We start from the raw sequence: 13,921 nt of genomic DNA on the forward strand, positions 1-13,921 counted from the left end.
AGTGGCTTAACTGGGATTAATCCACTTACACAAATTTGTTTTACACAATCATGCACTTGGTCTCTCTACCTCAGTCTTAACTGCAAAACTTTTAAACAGCACACAAACAAACAAAAAAAATCAGTTTTAGTTCTTTTTTTTCTCTGCTCAAATTCAACACATTTCTTCTCCAGCTCACTTCACCTGTATTCAGTGCTCAAAAACTTACTTTCACATACTTTCTGTCTCAGAAATCCTATCACGCAGTCAGAGCTTCCACACACATATCTTCACTCTTCAGTGTCTTCAGAACCTCTCCCCCACTTCCTGGCAAGCTGTTGCCAAGGGAGACTATGACTCTGAGTCACCAGCTGACCTCTGCCAGCCAGTCAATCAGGTTTCAGAACACAGGGTGTTTGCCTCATGGACCCTAATTAGCATTTTTTCACAATCTCCATTTTGGAAAATAATTTCCCACAGAAAATAATAGAAAGTTACATTTTTAGGAATAAAAAAACATAAAATTTCTATTCAATTTGATCAAAATAGCCTATAATCATTAATGCCATCGAACTACATATACATTATATGTTTTATAAATTTAAACACACATTTAAAGGCATTATTTAATGCAGAATTTAATTAGATGTTCACTCTAATTAAATTCTGCATCACCCCACACACATGCCCAAGCAAGGCCAACTCAAAATAAACAAATCCGAAGCTCAGAGAACTGGGGCAAGCTGTGGACAGCGCGGTTCCATGCAGGAAGCCCAGGACCACTGCCGGAGCCACAGCACTGTCCACCAATAATCGCTGGAAGCACTGAGCCTCCCCCGGACCCCAGGGAAAAATAAAAATCAATATAACCCACCAGGTTACATGAAGATGTTTTTCCGGTAAAAAGCGTGGATCCTCGGTTGCTTAATAAGACCAATATGGTACCACCACTGCATGTCTCGGGCATCCTCAGGTCTAGAGGTCCATTTGCACAGTCTCTCTATACCTTGGGCATTCTTGGGCACGTATTGACAGTAGCACAAGCAGCACACACATGTGCCACTGCACTGACCATCTGTGGCTCTACAGCATCTCTATACCCTTCGTTGTTCACCTATAACGGAATATTGACAGTCTGTTAAAGGCGGTTCAAGAAAAAACAACTAGAAGGTATAATACCCCAGAACATATTTTTGTCAGAAATAAAACAAAACTACATGCATACCTGTGAAACTGCAGGAGACAACTCCATCTTGTTTAGAACCATGAGTTCAGTATCCTCAGCCACTTTATACATTTCTGCACCGACAGCATCTCCGAACGTGTCTTCTGTAAAATCCATGGCATTTTCAGTCATGGGTATGTTCTAAGCGCTATCTAGGGCTTCCGCTAGAGAGACTTTGACTTCTTGAGAACCAAACAGCTTTTGCCTACAAGGCAGTTCATCCAGCAAGGTCTCTTTCATTTCCTGGGGCAGCAACGGGTCACCCTGTACTGTTTCAGCCATATACTGGACGTTCTTATTGCTAATGATGTTTTGTGATTCTGTCAGATTGATTACCAGTGGGAAGCCCTCAGCCTCTGTGTTAAGACCTTTAAGAAAAAGACTGAGCCATCGCCCTCTCTTTAACAACATGGTTGTTTACCCCTTCTGACCCTCTGTATGTTGAGTTGTCCTTTAGATTGTAAGCTCTTTTGAGCAGGGACTGTCCTTCCTCATTTAAAATTGTACAGCGCTGCATAACCCTGGTAGCGCTTTAGAAAAGTTAAGTAGTAGTAGTAGAGTTTCATAGGTCTCCTTGTTGCATCTTTCTGATTCTCCAATAGATGGAAAGTAACTGGGTAGTGTATTTAGAATGGTAGTAATGCTTTTTGCCTTTTTATATCTCTTTGTTATGTGTAACCATGTGTTGTCCTTTTTTACGCCCCTTATGGTCTGCATGTAGGCTTTTCCAGACTATACAATTCATTCACGTGACCTTGCCTAGCTTTGTCATGTGTTGCAACAGATAGCCCTGCACAAGGGATTTCACCAGCATGGAATCCCCCACACTCCCCTCCTCTCACTCCACACCCCTCCTCTATCCCCCCACACTCCCCCTCCTCTCATACCCCTCCTGTTTGCCTGAAGAGCTGTTTGATTTTTAAGACAGTGAATGAGAAAACCCCAGAGTTTAAAACAGCTTGTTTGTTGATCTCTGTATTGAAAGCTGATAGGGGAGAGGAGAGGGGAATCAATTGTAAAACTATCAGTTTTGTTTTAAAGCCTAAACTGTAATTTTTGTGGTCCAGCCTTTTGCAAAGCCTATGGTTTCTTGTGAAAGTTATCTTACAGTTTTGTGTCTGCTGATTTTTCTGAAAAAAGGAAGGTGAATGGACTTCTGCCTGTTGTCACATGTGGTGAAATAACAGCGGTCTGAAAAGCAAGTGGGGAGGAGGGAGTGAACAGAATTAAAAACAAACAAACTCAAACCAGCTTAAAAGAAACACACTTTAGGGCTTAAAATCATTAGAACAGCAAGGTATCCTATTGGAAGAAAAATTAAAAAGAAACAGTTAATCTGAAGGCTAAAAATGTCGATTTTCTTTCTTGTGAGAAAAAAAAACCTAAGCAGAACACATTCCTGTATTTGCTGATTTTTTTTCTGAAAAAAGGAAGGCAAATGGACTTCTACCTGATGCCACATGATGTGAAAAAACAGAGGGCTGAAAAACATGCAGGGAGGAGGGAGTGAATGGAATTAAAAACAAAGAAATGATTTAAGGACAAGGATAAAAAACTGTGTATGCTCCTCCAGGAATATAAGGGGTGATATAGGAGGAGGCGTTTGACATCACTTCCTGTCACTTGACCCCATCCAAGATGGTGGTGAGTAGTGTGAAACAGGAAGTGACATGGTGTGTCCAATACTCGCTGCCATCTTGGAAAAGGGGCATGGCTATGATATCACCTCCTTGATATCATTGAAAGGGGTGGGGTTTGGGGTGTTATAGAAAAGGGGGTTGGGATGGAGCTATATAAAGAAAGCAGGACTAGGGATGGGGTTATACAAAGGGGAGAGGATTGGGCAGAGAGTGGGCATGGCTTGGCTTATCCTGATTGGCTGGCTCGACCAGAAGTAGGCATGGCCACCTGGCCAAAATAAGCAAATTAGCTTTGACAAAAGCTGGTGAGGTATACTACTACCATGTTGCTGCATACACTATTGTGAGAAGTACCTCATTTTTATCAGATTTTTTCAAAGCCATTTCCCAAATTCTGCAATAGCAGGTTCTGATCTGAAAGAGGACGGAACTGAATGAAATTACACAAAGTCTTCACAAAGCATCTCTCTAATGCAGTCTTCTAGCTCTGAGCTCTCTGGTGTCCAATCCCTAAAAATCAATTGGAAAAACATTTCAGCTACAATAGATATGTTTTTTTTTTTAATGTGGGTCTAGTGGCTTCCTTTTGTTTCTAGGGGTTTCCAGGGTTATTTTCTCTTCATCCTTATTTGGTCTGATCATTCCCACTTAAATCAGAAGACATTGCAAGGGCCAGCCCTCTGACTGAGAAGTGTGAACTAAGATTCACTCCAGTCCAGAACCTAACACAATTGTCCTTTTATGTAAGACACCAGGTATCCCTGCTGTGCAATTGCCGTCCCTAGTCCCAGCTGCTCCTGGGAGAAGAAGCCAGGTCTGCGAATTGAGCCTGGGTCTGTCACATACAGCACAGAATACTCTCACTTGACTATGCTTCCTTAATGGAGAGGTAACCAATATTTACTGGATTTCAGTAGAGCCTTCATCTGTTTAACTGGGACACTATCATTAACACTTCACTTATCCTAAACTGCACTGACAGATCTTTTTAACTGTGTTAAAAGAAACCAGTGCTCTCACAAAAAGTCCATATTACAGGTAACAATAAAGAAAATTAGCATGGTTTGAGGAAGTGAATTAATGTTTTCCGTACTGTGCATTGGTCTAGCACTTTTGTCCAAAGTGCTAAATTTGATGAGGATTGCATACATTTGGAAATGAAGTAGAATTCTGTTCTGTGCCTAATTAGCCCCTTTCTACAGAGGGAATTTTGGCAGATTGGTGCTGGAATGTGGCCATAGTATTGAGACTAACGTTCTGTGAAAAGTTTCTTGGCATCCTGAGTATTCAAATAGTAAAGGAACTTAAAAATAGCACTCATCAGCACCCTGCCTCCTAGTACCATACTGAGTTCACTAGCAATTCAGAGGAAGGTGTTTCACTCCGAGCCACACCTGCAGCACCTGTTGTTATCTTTATGGTCCCCCATAGAAGCACTGACCAGTTCTAACCTTCTTCAGCTTCTGACAGGATTATAACTGAAAGTGATATTACCTGTGTATCATGAGAACATACAGCAAATAAGGAACATAAGGCCTATCTAGTCTATCTGATTTCATTCCTGATGAATAACCATAAATCCAAGTTGATCTCTGGCTTCCTTCACTTCTTGTATCCAGGATCCTCTCTGCTTATCCTTTGCTTTCTTGAACTCAGTTACCATTTCTTCCCTACCCCCTTCATTAGGCGTTCATATTTTGCATCCATCACCTTTTCCATGGAGAAATATTTTCTGCTGTTCTTTTTAGACTAAGTTCTTGGAGCCTCATACTGTGTTTTCATCTAGATCACTCTTTTCTCTTAAAAATATTTTCTTCCTCTGCATAATGTATACCAGCGGCTCCCAGTGTGGTACTGCCAACAAAGCTAATTCACTCTGAATGGGCTCCATTGGCATTGTCACGTGGGAACTGCTAGTGCAGCTTGATAAAGGAGGCCCTAAATGCCTCTATTTTACTATCATATCCCCCTTTGTCTCCCCTTTTCTTACATATTTATGTCCATCATCTCATAAGGTTTTTGTTGTGCCATTTTAGTCACCCTGCTCTCACTTACATTACCACCAACTTCACTCACAACTGTTGCTGTCTCAGACTTCTCAGCTCAAGAGTAAAAATAACTTGAGGCTGGACCAGATAGAACCCCATGGGAACTCATCTAAAAGAGAAATTTTAGAGGCATGTTATGGGAACACCTTGTTGGCTGATCTTTTGGTTCAAAGTACATCCTCCTCTTCAGATGTATGTCCTCAGAAGTTAGTCCTTCATTATACCTAGTGAAAGCCCAAACTGGGGAATCTTATTTCTGCAGCAGGAAGGAAGAAGTTTTATATGACCAAGGTCCTCCTGATTCTCCTGGAACAGTGGGGAGACTATAAGGATAGATTTTTCCCCAGTACTCTGCAACCAGATCCTCTCTAGGGCAACTGAAATGTGCCTCCTCTCTCCAAGGGCGAACTCAGAACTCCTCACTTTCCTTATTATGTCTTTCTATCTACTGGCAAAACAGACACAGAACCCTCTCTTTTCCTAGAACATTCTCTAGGTTAAGGCATAATGGGCCAGATTCTATGTAAGGCATCTTAAATTTAGGTGAATCGTAATATTCAATGTAGCACTATTCTAATCAAAAGTTTAATAAAGCATTCCCCTGCATAACACAGATTGTGCTTCCCCAGATGCAGCTACTCAACAGTATTCCAGGGCTTCGTTTTCTCCCACAACCTCAAATTAGACTGTAGTCCATACTTCAACTGTACTTCCCAGCTTCCCAAGACTAGGTGATGTCCAGAGGGCAACGTATACCTCCCTCTCCCGGAAATAACAAAAAAAAAAAAAAGAAAAGAAAGAAAACCTTAGCTCTCAATTCCTAGAACTTCTGAGGTCCTGCCGGGAATGACAGACCCCTGCTTCCCTCTTCCTCCTCCAGAGTTCAAAATTGTCCACCCGTTTTTATAGTTCAACAGTCTCGTCCCAAAAGGTTATCCCCACAAACAAACAAAGGAAAAAAACTCTTCTAGCACTGGGTTAAATAGCACCTTGACCAGGCTAGGACAGCCCCCTCCCAATCAGTGTCTCCTACACACTATCCCTCCCGCAGTTGTCAGGGTTTATAACAAAATAAGGCAATGAGTCCAATCAAAAGTATGCTGGTTAGCTTGGAGTTATTTCTACCTCCATGCTATCTCCAACCAGGTCCTGGTATTGTTCCTGGTTCAATAGGGTCCTGGCTTCCATCAAGCCCATCAGTTCAGGCACCTCCTCAGCCTGGCCCACAACCTCTCCGGTTTCCATGGGCTCAGGGTCTTTCTTTTCTTCCCCGGTGGCTCCCACCTTCCTGCTTCCTACTCCCATGCTGCTCTAATTTTCCAATCCCTCCCTTGGAGCTCCGCTCTCCTCCCAACAGCCAGCACAGGCCTGGGTGACCTCAGTGGCTCCCCCTTCTGGTGTGTTCCTGAATTTGTATGGGGACCAACCCCCACCTCACCACAAAAGATATCTGGGAAAGGGCTCTGTTCACTTTACAGGGAGGGAGGAATCAACACTCAAACTAGTTCTGTAAATATAAGTGTCCTTGGGTGACCTACTGCAGGGCCATAGCCAGTGGTGTTCTGGTAAATGTTTAACAACAGGCTCTCTCCCCGGTCCCCCTCTGCGCCCCCCCTGTCCCCCTCTGCGCCCCCCCCCAAATTGCAGAGCTGGCTATAGCTGGGGAGAGAGCCTGGGGGGGGGGGGGGGGGGCAATGTATTACTCCAGGAAAAAAAAAATTAAATGATCCCAGGTTCCAATCTAATTCATGTTTAATGTGCGATAAAATGCCATAAATAAGTAAATAAATATAAACTTTTAATGTTGAGCACCTGATTCTCAAAGTGAACATATTCCAAACACTATAATGAAAATAAAATGATTTTTTCTACCTTTTTTTGTTTTTGTCTGTTTACTCAGTTAAAGGAAGCCTTGTGTTAGGAGCCAGTTTTGAATAACATAGATTTCCACCAAGAATTCATTTTACAAACTGATGCCTCAGGGGTAGGCTTTGGTGCACTACTGAGTCAAGGGACAGGGGAAGAGGAGCACCCTATTTTATATTGATTTTCTTGTTGTTCACATTTATAAAGATAGGGATTTGTTGCTTACCGCTCTATATAGAAAGCCTATTTCTAGGAATATGTTCTTGCATTTTAATAGTTTCTTCCCTACAACCTACGGAAAAATCTTCCCATTAGTCAATTTTTAAGGGTTCGCCTCATTTGTGCAACTGAATCTAAATTTGTGTTTCATGCTAGGGAGTTGAGTCAGAGATACCTCGCCAGAGGTTATCCTAGATCTGTAATCAGAAAGGCTTTCCTTCAGACTACATTTGCCCAGAGGGAGGCTTTAGTATCTTACAAATAAATTAGTGGCTATATTTCCTTATACTAGCCACATTGTATCTGTAGTGGCATTAATTTTCAAGTATTGGCCAATATTGTCCCTCCATGATTATTTTCAAGACAAATCAGTGATAGCTTATAATAGGGGTAAGACCATTGGAGAATTGTTGTCATATAAAAGATTGGATTATTCTTGCGACACCATTGACTATGTATTACATGGACATGCTAAGTGTGGACAATGCCAATGATGTGAGTTTACCATTGAGGGGCTCGAATGGCAAGTCCCTATCACAAATCAGAGATTGGTGGCTCGTCATAATACTACCTGCAATTCTATTAACATTGTATATGTTGTATAATGTCTTTGTGGCCGGTTAACTAGCGCTGAATATCAGGGAGTTTGTGTCTGAAAATCAACTTGGTTTGTGCAGACTGAACAGCACATATGTGTACTGTCAGTTCGATGCCTATTGAAAATATACTCCAGTGTCTTTAGAACTTAAACGATGGCTTGATTTAAAGAATTTATACTGTTTTCTGGGAGAAAAGTTGGGCTCTACCTGGTGTACTGAGGCAGACTGAATATCTTCATGGAACTGCCTCTTTCGATTGCTGGACCTTCAGTTCAAACTATAAGCTAATAACACCAGTTCAACACAAAGGTAACAAGATCATTTTTCTTTTCATGGGGAGTGATCTGAATGTCAGTCTAGATAATAGTGATTGGCAAAGAGTTTTGGAATTGGAGTCAACTGTATCATAATAATATCCTAGCCAATTCCTGCATCCTACTGGTTTTCAAATCTTACTGTTTATCTCCATCCTGGATCCTCCCTGTCTGTGAAGCGTGTAAACAGTTGTAGTAACTGCAGTTCTTCAAAACTTTCTCTTCATGTGTTTGCTAAGTGCTGCACACATGGAAATGAGTGAACTAAACACTTTGACAAATAACGTCAATGAAAGGCAGCGTGTTAAGCAAAATACCACCCCTTTCCCACACAAATGCTGTATACCCTCTAATCTTGATACTGACTGACTGCATTGGTCTGTGCGACTGCAGAAAAGTGTATGTGACAAAGCTCTGCTTTGTGTTCCAAATTCAGCAAATGCCAAGAGTTTAATGACCTTATTAAGCAATAGTGAATTTTCCCAACCAGTTATTTGAGGTTCATTGTTAATGTTAGCCTGCTAATGTTCCTGTTTTGAGGAAAGGAGGATGTTGGTCTGAATCACCTGTGTTCACGGTATTGGAGATCTGTTCTGGAAACCTCTGTTTCTGCATCCTTCTCAATCCTTCTTTTGTGTCTCAACGAGTGCTTAATTTTTTTCTGATGTTCTGTTATCCTGGCGATAAAGCCTATGAACACATACAGGATTGAAGAAACAAATGAGAAAATTAAAAACAGCAGAATTAATCCGCTAGCCAAAGCTTGTATTTTAAGCCAGGACTTTGTATCAAAAGCATATTCTCATTCACTGGACAGAAATGTTATAAAATTAATGGTAGAGAGATGTAGCTTAATCAGTTTACCCTTATTAACTTCCTTCTTCTGCTGCTCACAGTGAAGATAATTTTGTAAAAGCTTTTTCATGCATAAACCCTGTTTCACACAAATAAAAAGCCTTTTTATAGAATCACCCCACAGGTTACGTGTGTAAAAGTATACATGGTGACAAGAAGGCACATACTTACATACAATCCACATGCAGACATATGTAGGGTGGAGTTTAGGCAGAGTATGGGAAGTGTCAGGAAGTATGCATGTATTTTATAAAACAGGTACTTATGCATGTACTTCACCCACATACCAAGCAGGTGTTAATTATGAGGGTGAATTCTAGCTGCAATTGTAAAGGTTTTGTGAGGCTATTTTATAAGACAGTAAAGAGCATATGGATGTCTCAAAATGGCAAAACAAAAGTCCATTTGCCAAGAACGTCCAAATTGCAATTTTTGAATGACAGAATTTGAACGTCCTACACTGCATTTCATCTAGATAGAAAGGAGGCCTGTTGTGGGTGTGGTTTTGGGCGGGACTAGGGAGGACCCAAAATTAGGATGCCCAACTGTGATAATTGAACAGGAAAAACTGACCAAGTCTAAAAAAGACGTTTGTGTTTAGACCTATTTCAGTCACATCCAAGGTACAAAAAGGTGCTCTGATTGAGCAGCTGACCTCTGGAGGGATTAAGGTATGACCCCTCAAGAATCCCCCAGTTGTTGGTGCCCCCCTATCTCTCCCCTGAAAGTGAAACTGAAAGGGAATTCCAGGTTCTATGACAGCATCATGTATTATAGGCATTTTGAATAAAGCAGAAAGCTAATCTGAGGAATAGCCTAGTGGTCGATGCAGAGGACTGTAAACCAGGGGAGGTTCAGTTTCCATGTCAGCTCTTTTTCCCCCCCTTTAAATTGTGAGCCCTCCAGAAACAGACATGCTTACTGTACTTAAATATTTATGACACCTGCAAACCTGAAGACTATTGAGGTGATGTACAGGTGATGTACAGTCAGGTACAGGAGGTATTTCCCTGTTCCTGGAGGGCTCAGCATTTAAAATGAGAGTTGTCGGGGATATGAACCTGGGTGCCCTGGTTTACTGTTCACTGTACTGACCACTAGGCTGCACCTTTGCTCTGCAAGGACATCTATGTGTCCACTTCTGTAAAAATGCTGCCAGACAAGATGTCCTTGTCCCTGGATTTTTGGCATTCATAATTTGGACGTTTCAGTTTGAAAATGGCTGTTCGACATTCTCAGGTATTTTCAAACAGGAAACCCCAATGTATTTCCTATTCAAAAATGGGTCTGAGATGGATTTTATTTTTAATGTTATGAGCAGGACGTCCCAATTCTGACTCAGATATCCTTTTGAAAATGCCCCTCCACGGGGACAATTCTTTAATTGGGTGCCTCCAATTAAGCCCCCAGAGGGTGTGTGGTAGAAGTCTTTTCTCTAAAGGATCCAAGACCATGGGATGATTTTCCAAGAGCTACTGAGCAGTAATGGTGTCCATCTTTCAAGAAAGGGACAAATTTTCTTCAGTAACAGACTGACTAAAGTACTAAACAGGGCTGTAAACTAAATTTGCAGGGGATGGGTGAGCAAAGCCCCAAGGTCATTAAAAACCCGCAGGAAGGTAAGACATCAAATGCCTATATAGAAAAGGGAAAAAAGAGTAACATCTGGACAGCCTTGTATACCAATGCCCGTAGTATGGGAAACAAATTTCTAGATCTAGAGGTGGTGGTAAGGGCTCCCGCACTAACCTGGTGGCAACTGGGCAGCGCGCAGCACTGCCCGATTACTGCGGGTACACACTAGCGCTACAAAAATTGAAATATGGCATGCACTGGGGGGAGGGGGAACTACTGCCAGGCTGCTGCGGTAACCCTGCGGTACTTCTCTTTTAGCGAGCAGTAAGCCTGTGTTGGGCTAACCGCCGCTTCGTAAAAGGGCCCCTGAATTAGCAAATCTGACAGGGCCCTTTCTAAACAATTGATCCCTAGGCAAGTGCCTAGTTTGCCTATGCCTTAATCCTGCCCTGGCCCCTATTGCACTCACTTTGTAGGCTCAAATTTAGGAGTGTGAAATTGGGAGCGTAACACTTTAACACAGGAGTGTGAAATTAGGAGAATAACATTTTTAACACTCAACCTGTGTTAATTTTCAAAGAGGCCAACTTTGGAGCCTATTCCCTTTGAATATCAGACTAATAGCATCTTTCTTATCTCTGACTAGCTGCACTGTGCTCCAAAATCCCTTACTATACCCCTGGCAATATTCAACATGGCAATGGCACAAAAAAAAAAATCAAAAACCAATAAACTAGTGCTGCATGCAGAAAAGGCAAAGGATTGTGCTATGAAGGTATCAGTGATGTGTTAAGGAGGAGAGTGAGAATAAAAACCAGGGTTTCCAGAGAAAGGGCCACAAACGATCTTGAGTGAAACCGTGTTTATTGAAAATCAAAGTGACTCAACACAACGCTGTGTTTCGGCCAGAAGGACTTCATCAAGAGTCTGTGCATTTGTGTCAGAGAGTAAAAGTCCTTATTACTACCAGCACTGCAGTGGACTGAAAAAATTCTATTTTTCCTTCCTCAACCAGGTATAAGTTATTCAGTAAATTCCTTATATTGCACAGAATAGCTAATTTTCAACAAAATAATATTCCATCTCCCTAAAGAATTAAATGTGTTTTCCATTAGTTTTGTGGCCAAAATGCAGTTAAGTTATAAATCCAGTATCAAATAAGGAACCTGGTGTCTGGGAAACTCCTTAAGTCTTGCAGAATAAAATCTAAAAGACAGACAGGAAGACCAGAGGAAACAGGATGCATGGAACTCAAAGCCAGAGCCCCTTTCTGGCAATTATATCTCAAATCAGAGCAATAATTCAATTGGAAAATATCCTGAAATTCATTAATCATAGAGGACTTCCAAAGTTAAAGATTCTGGATTAATGAAATGACAATTAAGCAGGGCTCCAGGACAGTACATCGACAATGATTGTTTTCTCAATAAACTAAAGTGAAATTATTTTCTTTTCTAAAACACATTTCCCATTTTGTTTGCCTCACAATGAAACAAACTTATTAGATTCAACAGTCAGAGGGTGCCACACTCTCGGGAATGAGAATTTTTCCTTCTCGCTGATGTTCAGTGTGGTGGACAAAATGTCAGGAATAATACAATAAAAGGATTGTGGGGGGGAACAAATCCTGATCCAAAAAGGACAGTTTGTGCTTTTCCTGCTGTTCTCTTCCTTGGTCTTTTCTGACTTTTCTTTGTAATTTTTTTCTTGAGTGCCAGTATCCATTTTCCTCAGATTATTTTTTTTTTTTTTTTTGGGGGGGGGGGGGAGGAGGGGTTGTTTGGTTGGTTCATTTTTGCTGAAGAGCTCTGTCATTTTGACTTAATAGCCAAACTATGCAACTGTGAACTGAACTAGATAGATTTTTTTTTCTCCAAGGGAGAAGGGCAGATTCAGAAAGAGATTAAAATATCCCAACAGAAAAAGACAGGACTGAGAGCATTAGCTGTCAGTGGCAACAGCAGACATGGTAAAAACCAATTCATTCATTCCTCAAAGGTGACCTCCAGCAACAAAATGCATGTTTCACCCATTGTTCATACACAGTCCATTAGTTTTTCACACTTTCGTGTTTATTTCATAGCTGTAGGAAAATGTAATATTAATTACACCTATTTCTTTGGATTTTTTTTTTCTTTGAGAGAAGAGGATTACAAATGGATGTGAAAATGGCAAAAATGATTCCATGTTGAAGTAGATAACCATTTGCTCTCATTTCATGCCTTTTGTTGAATGCACAGTGCCATTTATTTATTTAATCCAATTTTATATTCTGCAAAGCATTGCACAAAAGATTACAGAAATAAAAACAATGCAATACACTATCCCCCTAATTCTAAATAGTGCAACACAAGTTAGGCGCCAATTTGGCATGTAACTTTTGGCGCTCAAACAGAAATTAAGAGGTCCTTTTACTAAGGCACCTAATAGATTAAGCATGCGCTAGTGATTAGCGTGTGCTAAATGATAAGACGCCCATTATATTCCTATGAGTATCTTATCATTTAGTGTGTGCCAAATCTGTTAGCGTACCTTAGTACAAGGGCCCCTGGGTGCACACATGGATAGGGTAGGTCGTCCACCTGGGTGGATGGACACTAATCCCACGCAGTCAAAAATGTAAACAAAGAAGTGGGAAGTGGACCACTGACTCCAGGAGACTGTAACAGTTGTGGTGTATGGTAAATGAACTTTAATGTAGACTCGTCACAGTACTGTGTTTCGGCCACAGGCCTGCCTCAGGAGTCTTTGTGGTTCTTTTTCGGTGTATACAGTCCTGATAAAAATGGTCTTTAAAACGACCTTTTGCGATGTAAAGACAGTAAAGCACTTAGTATATCGTCCTGCATCAATAATGAGCTCACTGTCACATGCACACACCAGAACAGGCAAAAGTAAACAACAACTTCTACAGCATACATCCAAAATTTATTTTTTATTTTCTTATTTTCATCTTCCAAAATTCCAGACAGCAGATGTACAGATCAGCAGGACTCAAAGCACTCCAAAACAAATAAAGTCAGAAACAATACAGTTTATACTTAATTGTTCAACCATGTTTGGGTTTAAAAAGCAAAACCGCGTGCATGTAAGGTCTGGATAAACAAAACAATCAAAGTTTAAAGGAAATGGCTATAATAGGTAATATGTGGTAGCAATAATGAAACAATGATGGAATATTCACATAGCAGTCAGCCTGAGCCAACAGATTTAGGATCTTGTTTACTAAGCCGCAATGTAGGCGTGCTAACGTTTTTAGCATGCGCTAAAAATTTGCATGCACTAACACTAGAGACACCCATAGGAATATAAGGGGGTCTCTAGCATTAGCGCAAGCTAAAACACTAGCGCAGTAAACCGAGCCCTTATTTTCCACTCTGCCCTCATTATTCAATATGTCTTTTAAATAATAGTAATAAAAAATATCAAGTGCGTTTTTATAATATACCACTGCAATCCATAAAACAAAAGGAGCAAGTTCCCACTTGCCATCTTTTTCTTTTGATCTAGGCACAGGAAAAAAATAGATTTTAAATGCTCCCACGTTTGAACCTAATTCATGTTTAATGCGTGATATAAATTTCATAAATAAGTAAATAAA

The sequence above is a fragment of the Microcaecilia unicolor genome, chromosome 2 (genome assembly GCF_901765095.1).
Source record: "Microcaecilia unicolor chromosome 2, aMicUni1.1, whole genome shotgun sequence".
NCBI classification, from domain to species: domain Eukaryota; kingdom Metazoa; phylum Chordata; class Amphibia; order Gymnophiona; family Siphonopidae; genus Microcaecilia; species Microcaecilia unicolor.